The sequence below is a fragment of the Drosophila suzukii genome, chromosome 3 (assembly GCF_043229965.1).
Source record: "Drosophila suzukii chromosome 3, CBGP_Dsuzu_IsoJpt1.0, whole genome shotgun sequence".
Taxonomy (NCBI): domain Eukaryota; kingdom Metazoa; phylum Arthropoda; class Insecta; order Diptera; family Drosophilidae; genus Drosophila; species Drosophila suzukii.
Window position 1 is genome coordinate 28,235,206 of NC_092082.1, and position 9,312 is coordinate 28,244,517.

The 9,312-nt window shown below is 42.8% G+C and overlaps 1 long non-coding RNA gene across 1 annotated transcript; it reads right to left on the reverse strand.

The window, feature by feature from the left end:
* Positions 1-1,243: 1,243 nt before the first annotated feature.
* Positions 1,244-9,008, reverse strand: LOC139352992 (uncharacterized). Its single transcript, XR_011604066.1, has 2 exons — positions 8,145-9,008; positions 1,244-3,401 (listed from the first exon to the last, which is right to left on the reverse strand). It is a non-coding gene; the product is annotated as an uncharacterized lncRNA (long non-coding RNA).
* Positions 9,009-9,312: the final 304 nt, after the last annotated feature.

The following is a 9,312-nucleotide window of genomic DNA, read 5'->3' on the forward strand; positions in this document are numbered from 1 at the left end:
ATGGGAAACTGTATCTATAATAGTGCGCCTCGATCTTTACAAATGAGGCGTCACAAAAGTTACGCTTTCAGCTTAAAAGTGTACCGCTACCAGATAACATTTGGGTTTTAGGTATCATTATGCAATTTGGGTGTGTTGCAAAGTTTTAGGGTTAAAATTAAACAAATTAAGTTGTTCAATTTCTAATTCACAAAAATTAACCAAAAGTAATTTATTTATGTTTAACGGCTGAAGAAAGGAAAAAAGGACGACAAAATGTCAAAACATACCTAAAAAATACCCTACAAAGTGATCATCATGTCCTACTTGTCCTACTTGGTTTTCCACAAATCTTTGCTCTGGCACATCTGAAACACTTGAAAAGATACAATTAGACAAAATATTATACTAACAAAATACTCGAATTCTCAGTTTTATTATTGTAAATACCTTGTCGGCACGATAAGAGAAAAGGATTACAATTACTTGGAATTTTTGACCTGACTTCACACACCCGTAAAAATAATTAAACAGATTTTAGGTGTTGCATAGACCCAAAAATTTAAAATGGACTAACATTTTTTTTTTGTTAATGCACTGCCTAAAATTTTAATTTTTTGACTTTGGCCCTACCCTTTAGGTCACGAGTGGCCTACAATTTTAGGTCATCGTGGCCCTTAAAATTACTGCATCTTAAATATAAATATTTAATTTATTTATTTATTAAATTTTTAAACTTAATATGTCCGTTATATATTAATGTTGGACCTAACCGAATATTTATTGTATTGCTCATAAATATTTAATAAATTATATTAAATTAAATTAAAAGAAAAATATTATTTTTAATTATTATTACAAAATTGAACATTTTAGGACATATATGGGTATTTAAAAATAAATCTTTGATGTTTACTGATGATATTAATATCATCTATTTGTAATATTGTATCTCACTAAAAAACACTAGCATTTCGCGGTGGGTATCGATCCCGGGGTCCTCCGCGCGAGAGACCGATGCGTTACTTATAACTTGAACTTACACGCTCATGGTTGGTGGCCCAATGGGTAAGGCGTCTGCCTCTGATCTGTGAAGGCCCCGTTTCGGATATCCGCTAGGGCCAGATTAAGTCAAAAGATTTTAGGAAAAATTAAATATTTCCTTAGAAATCTTAACTATAATTATTGTATTGATATATATATAACATGTACTTATTAGAAAAGAAAAATAAAATTTAATGTTGTAGAAGAAAACAACTTTAAGTCAGAAGGCACAAACTTATACTATTTATTAGCACGTTCGTTTCGCTCGACTGTTCACACCAGTCTGCATTTCGTCTCCGTTACTTAAAAACTATCAATTTGTCTCTCTTACCAGAGATATCTGTAATAATGTGACCATCCGATGAGCCTACTACAATTCGGACATTCTGCGTACTGGATCTCCTGATCCTGATGTACTTAGGACTAAAGTTAAATCTAATTACAATATTCTTATGTTTCTTTACATGTTATATTGAACCTCTGCATTACAATGATTTCCTTTTACCTATCCACGGTCTTATATTTTTTTTAGCACTCTAATGACCCTTGTATGGATTTCGAGAGACTTGGAAGCCTCAACATCCTTCAAAAAGAACCTGCCGTTGTGAAGTACCTTTGCTATAATGTATGGGCCTTTATTCTTGGGTATCAACTTTCATGCCACTCCCGCTGTACTATCAACATTTTTCACCATAACGTAATCCCCCTTTGCATAATCCTTCGCCTTTTTCTTTGCATTGTCAAAATAAGTCTTATTGTATGCCTGTGCTTGATTTTGATTATACGTAACCTTTATTCAATTCTCTTTTAAACGTTCTGTTACAATCATATCCTGTATATCTTCAATTCCTTCTCTAAGGTCATCTACAATCTAACCCTTCTGTTGTACACCAAGTAGCATTTTGCTTGGGATCTCTTTAATACTTCTGTGTACAGTGTTATTAAGTGTATACTCTATTTGCTCAATTACTGTGTCCCAATGTGCACCGTTTTCAGGTTCCGTAAGTTTTGCAATCGTAGGACCAATGCTTCTATTTATTCGTTCGACCTGCCCATTTCCTTGTGGGGATCCACTAGCTATTTTTAAGTGTCTTACGTTTCTTTTCGACAGGAACTGCTTGAATTCATTAGAGGTAAAGCAACTGCCTCTATCTGAAACCATTGACTTTGGTGTGCTATAAGCTCTGAAGTAGTCGCTTAATGCTTCTTTTGTAATTGTCGCTTTTTGTGTACAATCTTAAAATTTTAGTAAGCCCATCTGTTTGCTCAGGAAGCAGGAGTAAATATGCAACTTCGCGAATTCACTGGTTTTATTTAAAACATTGCTTAGCCGTCATCTATGTAAATTGTGCGTTTATTTCAAGAGCTTTTTCTATTCAACCATGTTACCAACTCGCTCGTTTCAGATCTTCCTTATTACATTGGTATCTAGAGTTAGTATTTTATGGTAATTTAGTAGTTTTTTAATCTAGTATTTTGTTGTATGATCGTTGCTTGCCGACTTGTAGGGGGTAATTTATTAGCGATTATCAGCTGTGCTACGCCCCTGCTCGCAGCTTTCGATAGTCGGCATCGCAACGACCATAGAAAACAAAACAAACAGTGAGATGACCAAACATCGCCCGCGTTGAAGCGCTGTAGGCCTTCAATTAATGGGAAGAGGTGCCAGATGATGTACTGAGCGTTTGTATACGCCTTACTTGGTTTTTACTAGAGCAACGCGCACCTTGCCATCCGATCCGTGCGTTACTTCGGTGACTCTGCCGAGCAGCCACTTCTGGGGCGGTAAATTGTCCTCTTTGATGACGACGATGGTTCCTGGTAGAAGGTTGGCCGATTCCTTTGTCCACTTAACTCTTTGCTGCAGCCCAGCTATGTAGTCACGGGACCAGTCTCGCCAAAACCGTCGCTTGATGGCTGATATAAGCTGCCAGCGTTGTAGATGAGTTAGGTCGTCGTCCGGATGAGGAGGTGCCGATCCTGGGGGTAGAGCAGCGAGCGTGGTGCCTACCAGAAAGTGGGCTGGAGTAATAGCCTCTCCGTCGTTAGGGTTGCTGCTGTCAGCTATTAGCGGATGCGAGTTAAGCACTGCTTCCACTTCAACCAGGATCGTCTGGACTTCGTCCTCCTTCAGCAAGGCGTTTCCGACGGTCCTCAAAAAGAGGTGTTTGGCGGACTTGACGGCGGCCTCCCATAGGCCCCCGAAATGAGGCGACCGGGGCGGAATGAAGACGAACTCAACCTGGTGATGGACGCCTTACGTTCCCAGTGTGCTGCGGACATCGGAGGCCATCTCCTGAAGCAGCCGTGAGGAACCAACAAAATTGGTTACATTGTCGCAGTAGAGTCGATCGAGCGGGCCGCGCCGCCCAACAAATCTGCTGAGACAGAGGATAAATGAGTTAGAAGTGAGATCCTTCAATAGTTCTAGGTGAACCGCTTTCGTTGAAAAACATATGAATACTGCGACATACATTTTTAACGCTGCCTTGCCCCGCACTCCTAGCGACACTCGGATTGGACCGAAGAGATCGACTCCGCTTATTCTAAAGGGTCGACTGATTCTGACACGGTCAAGAGGCAGATTTCCCATTATTTGCGACATTAACCGTGGCTTATACCGGAAACAGTGCGTGCATCGGCGCACAACAGCACTGCACTCGCGTCGTGCATTGATCAACCAAATTGTCTGCCGAAGCAGGCCGACTAGGGCTCGTGGTCCTGCATGGCAATTAGCATAGTGCAGGTGCTCGATGGGAATTTGGCACTGGGTTCTAGATCCGCGTGCGCTAGTCGACCGCCCACCCGCACCAATGTTAAAGTACGGGTTCCGAAAGTTTCGTTGCTGATAAATGGGCTAAGTTTTTGGTAAGAACTGGGTAATGGCAAATTTTTCTTTAATTTATTGAATTCGTCTGCAAACGATTCACGCTGAACAGCCTGCGCGATATAAGAGAACGAAAAACTAAGCTCGGTGGCTGATAGGACGTGGTCGTTCCACAATTTCCAGGCCCTGCCGTAAACAAAACGAAAGATAAATGTTGTAATTCTCACAACCTTCACATAGGAAGAAGAATTTTCCACTAATCGTAGCAGCGGATGATTTGAGACGACAGCAACCGTATGGGCGATTACTGGCGGTTTCATTTCGAGTTGGCTTTCGAGGGGCGTGTCAGCCAAGTGCTGATTAACTGGCCAATGAGTCGAGTCCATGGACAAAAACGAAGGGCCTTCAAACCATAGTGTCGTATCGAGATCTTTGACCGTAGTCCCTCGAGAGGGTAGGTCCGCTGGATTGAAGTTAGTCGGGACGTGTCGCCAGACTGCAGTTGGAGCCAGTTCGTGAATAGCCGAAACCCTATTTGCGACGAATGTTTTAAGTTTTGACAGATGAGTGCGCAACCAGAAGAGAACAACTTCAGAATCCGACCACATAGTAACCTGCTCGACGCGGTAAAGATTAAGCGTTTGCACATCACTCCATAACTTCGCTAAGAGGTGAGCCGCACAGAGTTCTAGTCGTGGAATACTAAGTCTATTGATCGGTGCTACCCTGGATTTAGCTGTTAGCAACCTAACTTTTATTCCCTCTGAGGTCACTGACCTTACGTACAGACAACAACCGTAAGCATCTGTTGACGCGTCCGCAAATCCGTGGATTTGATAAGTGCCGCCAAACTGAGTTCCGACATGCCGAGGGATGTTTAACGTTTCTAAATCTGTAAAGCAAGATGACACCGTCTTCCAATGAAGCAGTACGTCGGCGGGTATTTCGTCGTCCCATCCAATTTGTAGCGACCAGAGTTTTTGAATAAATATCTTTGCAAGGGTAACGATAGGGCAAATGAGTCCTAACGGATCGAACAGCCGTGCTGCAAATGAAAGCATGGATCGCTTTGTGGGTGGGTCTTCAAGCTGTAGATTCTGGGCGTTGAATTTGAACGTATCCTGTTTTGGACTCCAAGTGAGACCCAAAGTTTTCGTATCGGCGTCTTCTCCAATAAGTACTTCTGGCTCGGCGACCTGTCGTTCTTTGGGGGTACAATTCGACGCCCACTTAGCCAAGACGAACCCTGCGGAATCTAAAATCTCTGATATTTCCCCTCGCAATTTCCTTAACTCACGAATGGAATCGGCCCCTGTTAACAAGTCATCGACGTAAAAATCATTGGCTAGAGCCTGTGAAGCTAAGGGAAGAGATTCGGAGTAGATCTCGCTAAGCTGCTTCAAACAGCGTATTGCAAGGAAAGGAGCACTTGCCGTACCATACGTAACGGTGTTAAGCCGATAAATTTGTAGAGGGTCTCACGCCATACAATTAACTGGAACTTTCTATGGGTCTCATCTAATACCACTTGTCTGTACATTTTAGTAATGTCTGCCGACATAGCAAATTTATGGAATCGGAATTTAAGCAGCGTGGCATACAGGCAAGGCTGAATTGTTGGCCCTACCAAGAGAATTTCATTCAATGAAATTTGGGAAGTGGTTTTGCATGACGCGTCGAATACGACTCTTAATTTAGTTGAAGAGCTTTCAGGTCGGAGAACGCACTGATGCGGTATAAAATAATGAGGCTCGTTGGGTATCCTATTATCTGTAGCCTCCATGTGACCGAGAGCTAAGTATTCCTTCATAAACTGGATATACAACGAATGATTTGTTGGGTTCCCTTTCATACGCCGTTCTAAGGACAAAAACCGTCGTCGTGCAGTTTCATACAAGGAACCGAGACACGAAGGACTCGATTTGAAAGGCAGGCTAACTACAAATTTTCCTGTAGAGTCACGCGAGACGGTGCTAGCAAACGATTTTTCACTCAACACTTGATCAGGGGTATAGAGCTGCGATTTTGTTAAATCGGGTATTCTTTCAATTTCCCAGAACTTCCTTAGCGTGTGATCCAAATTGTTGTCCTCAGTAGCTACTAGAGTGGAGTATGAGATACATCGTGCGGGCGGATTTTCTTTATAGGGCCCTGACGCTACCCAGCCAAAGACAGTATTTTGTAGAGTTGGACCTGAGTGCTTGTACCGTATTTGTCCTTCCCTAAGCAGGTCGAAAAACAACTCAGCGCCGATCAGCATGTCGACGCGTTTGGGCTTGTAAAAGTAAGGGTCTGCTAAGGAGATATCATTACGAATCCAATCGGAAAATATTGCGGTTGCTTCTGGACGATACCCTGAGATTGACGGTAAAATAATGCATTCAACTGCCGCTTCGAAGGAGTTTAATCGCGACCCAATTGTCGTCTGGACTGCGAAGCTAGCTGAACACGCGGAATTCCCAATGCCTGAGAATTTAGCCTCATGCCGGTATCGTTTTAATTGCAGATTATTTACTAATTCCAGGTTATAAAATTAACCTGTGACCCTGAGTCTAGCAAAATCCTAGCGCACAGCTTGGCTCCTGACTGACTTTGAACCTCGACAAGGGCCGTTGCAAGTAAGACGTGATCTGCCTTTTGCGGCATAGGCTGACTAACCGAGGCACTTAGTGACTGTTGGGCTACCTGATTGTCAATAGGCGATGACAATTGACTGCTCGACGGTACTTGGGAGGTTGAGGTATACCGATGCAGAAGTGTGTGATGAGCCTTCGTACAAATTCGACAACGAGATGACTGGCATGTTGCGACACTATGTCCTCTGCGTAGACAATTGATGCAAAGTGGTGCATTCTTTGCGAACTTGAACCGAGATTCTACCGAGATATTAGCGTAAGATGTACAACTCTGGATGAAATGGCTGTCTGACTTGCAGAAGCAACATTTAGACTTAAGTTCTTCGACAGGTCGGGAAACTGCTAATGCCGCTTTGCTATATCTGGGCTTGTTCCCTAGCTGTCCCTGTTTGGGAGCTTTTCTGCCTGTCGTGGATTCCTCAGCCGCTAAGTGTTGGTATCGTTTATTAAGCGCCTCTGAGCAATCTTTCCATAACGGAATAGAATCGTAACTAAGTTGCTCTTCCCATCGCGACCGCGTTTTGGGATCTACTCTAGACATGACGATGTGAATTATCATTGCGTTGGCGAGAGTTTTCTCGTTGCCGAGCGAGAGAAGAGATTCATATATAGCAGTTACAGTGTCGATAAGGGATCGCAACGCCGAGGCGGATGGCGCTTGCATTGTTGGGATTTCAAACAATCGAGAAATACTTTTAAAGTATATTAGGCACGGATTATCATAAACCCTGACCAAGGCCGCATGGGCCTTTGCGTAATTTGCTTCTGTGATCTGGTAAGCCTTTACTGTTCCTAAGGCTTCCTTCTCTAAACAGGATAACAGATGATTAAACTTTTCAACATTTGATAGAGATTCGTCATCGTGAACTAAGCTGTTAAATAAACCTATAAAATTTTTGAACTCGGCATAGTTGCCGTCGAATTTTGGGAGTTTCATTTGTGGTAGTATTCTGCTGTGACTTGCTGAAGAGTTTAAACTACTGTTATTTGCGAAGGTAGAATGATTTCTTTCTCCTTCGGGCCGGTTACAATTTGACATTAATAATGCCTTTGCGGATACACATAATTCTTCTAACTCCTCTCTACATGCTAATTCGTTATTAATTGCTTCTAATTGTTGTTGCAACTCGAACGCCTTTTCGATGTATCCATTTAAAATACCTAAACGACATTCCATTTCGCACGCATTAGGGGGAGTTACTTGACCACGAACTGTGGCCTCAATTCTAATTATATGATTCTTATTCCGCTCAAGCTGTTCCAGCAATTCGTTTGTGTCGTCCTCCGCTGAGGGAGTTGTGCCAAAACGTTTCCGACTTCCACCCATTGTGACTAGCAACTTCCCGTTTTTAGATTGTTTCTAACAAGCAAATGCCAATGCAATGCTGCTGGTAGCGATCGAATGTCTGCACTGTCCCACCGTACTAAATCCTCAGCCAGGCTATGCGCGATTGGAGCAAGGAAGGCGAAAAGACCGACACAACCAAAGAGCGCGCGAAGATTGGGGCCAGGCAGATTAAGCAAGACCGAATGTGTGTGTGTGTATATGTTGGGTGGGCCTTTGTGTGTGTATGTGACTGAAAGCCAAGTGAATTATGATATGTGTTTGTGCAAGTGATGGAAATAACGTTTGCATATATTTACGTAGGCCACTTTACCATATACAATACGGATCGCTGTACTTCTCGGTGTTTCCGACGAGGTTAGGTTGAAGCCCGCTGATGCTCTCCTGTGACGAAATGGAGGTTAGGGACGCAGCCGATGTGCGCTCCCTCTACGATGATGTATGGGGCTCACCCCTCTCCGGGTGCTCCAGCGACGAAAGACGACGTTCTATTGCACCTCTCTATGGGTGCCGACGAGAATGTGGCGAGGAGATGGACGCAGCCGATGTGCGCTCCCTCTACGCCGAGATGTACGTGGGTACTGCGCTCCGGCTGTGCGGGCGCTCCAACAACGAAAGATGAAATTAAAGTTGCACGGGCGCGTAAATGCGTCTCCAACTTGGACCATGCACCCAATGTGCGATGCCGATGCATTTGTTGCGTAACGCGAATTGGCCGCGTGCACTTGTTATATAACTCTTGGTGATTTACCAACTTATAACAATACGCAAATCCGAAGTTTAGAAGACGGCCAAGAACCAGTGAGTCCACCCGGGGGCGCCAATGTTTGCTCAGGAAGCAGGAGTAAATATGCAACTTCGCGAATTCACTGGTTTTATTTAAAACATTGCTTAGCCGTCATCTATGTAAATTGTGCGTTTATTTCAAGAGCTTTTTCTATTCAACCATGTTACCAACTCGCTCATTTCAGATCTTCCCTATTACATTGGTATCTAGAGTTAGTATTTTATGGTAATCTAGTAGTTTTTTAATCTAGTATTTTGTTGTATGATCGTTGCTTGCCGACTTGTAGGGGGTAATTTATTAGCGATTATCAGCTGTGCTACGCCCCTGCTCGCAGCTTTCGATAGTCGGCATCGCAACGACCATAGAAAACAAAACAAACAGTGAGATGACCAAACACCATCAACAATGAGAAAAAGGTATTTATTCGCCCTACCTTTAGCTACTGGTCCATAATGATCTTTATGCAAAAGTTGAAATGGCTTATCCCCTTTTGGAATACTATTTGGGAAACCTTCTGATTTTCCAATTTTCGGGAAAAACGCCACACATTTCAAGCAATTTTCAATATGACTATTGCATTTTTCTTTTATGTTCTTAAACCAATATGTTTTTAAAATCGCGTCTATCATTTTATCTCTACCGATGTGCCCAAGTTCATTATGTTATTTATTTAAAATGTGACTCTTCATTTCTT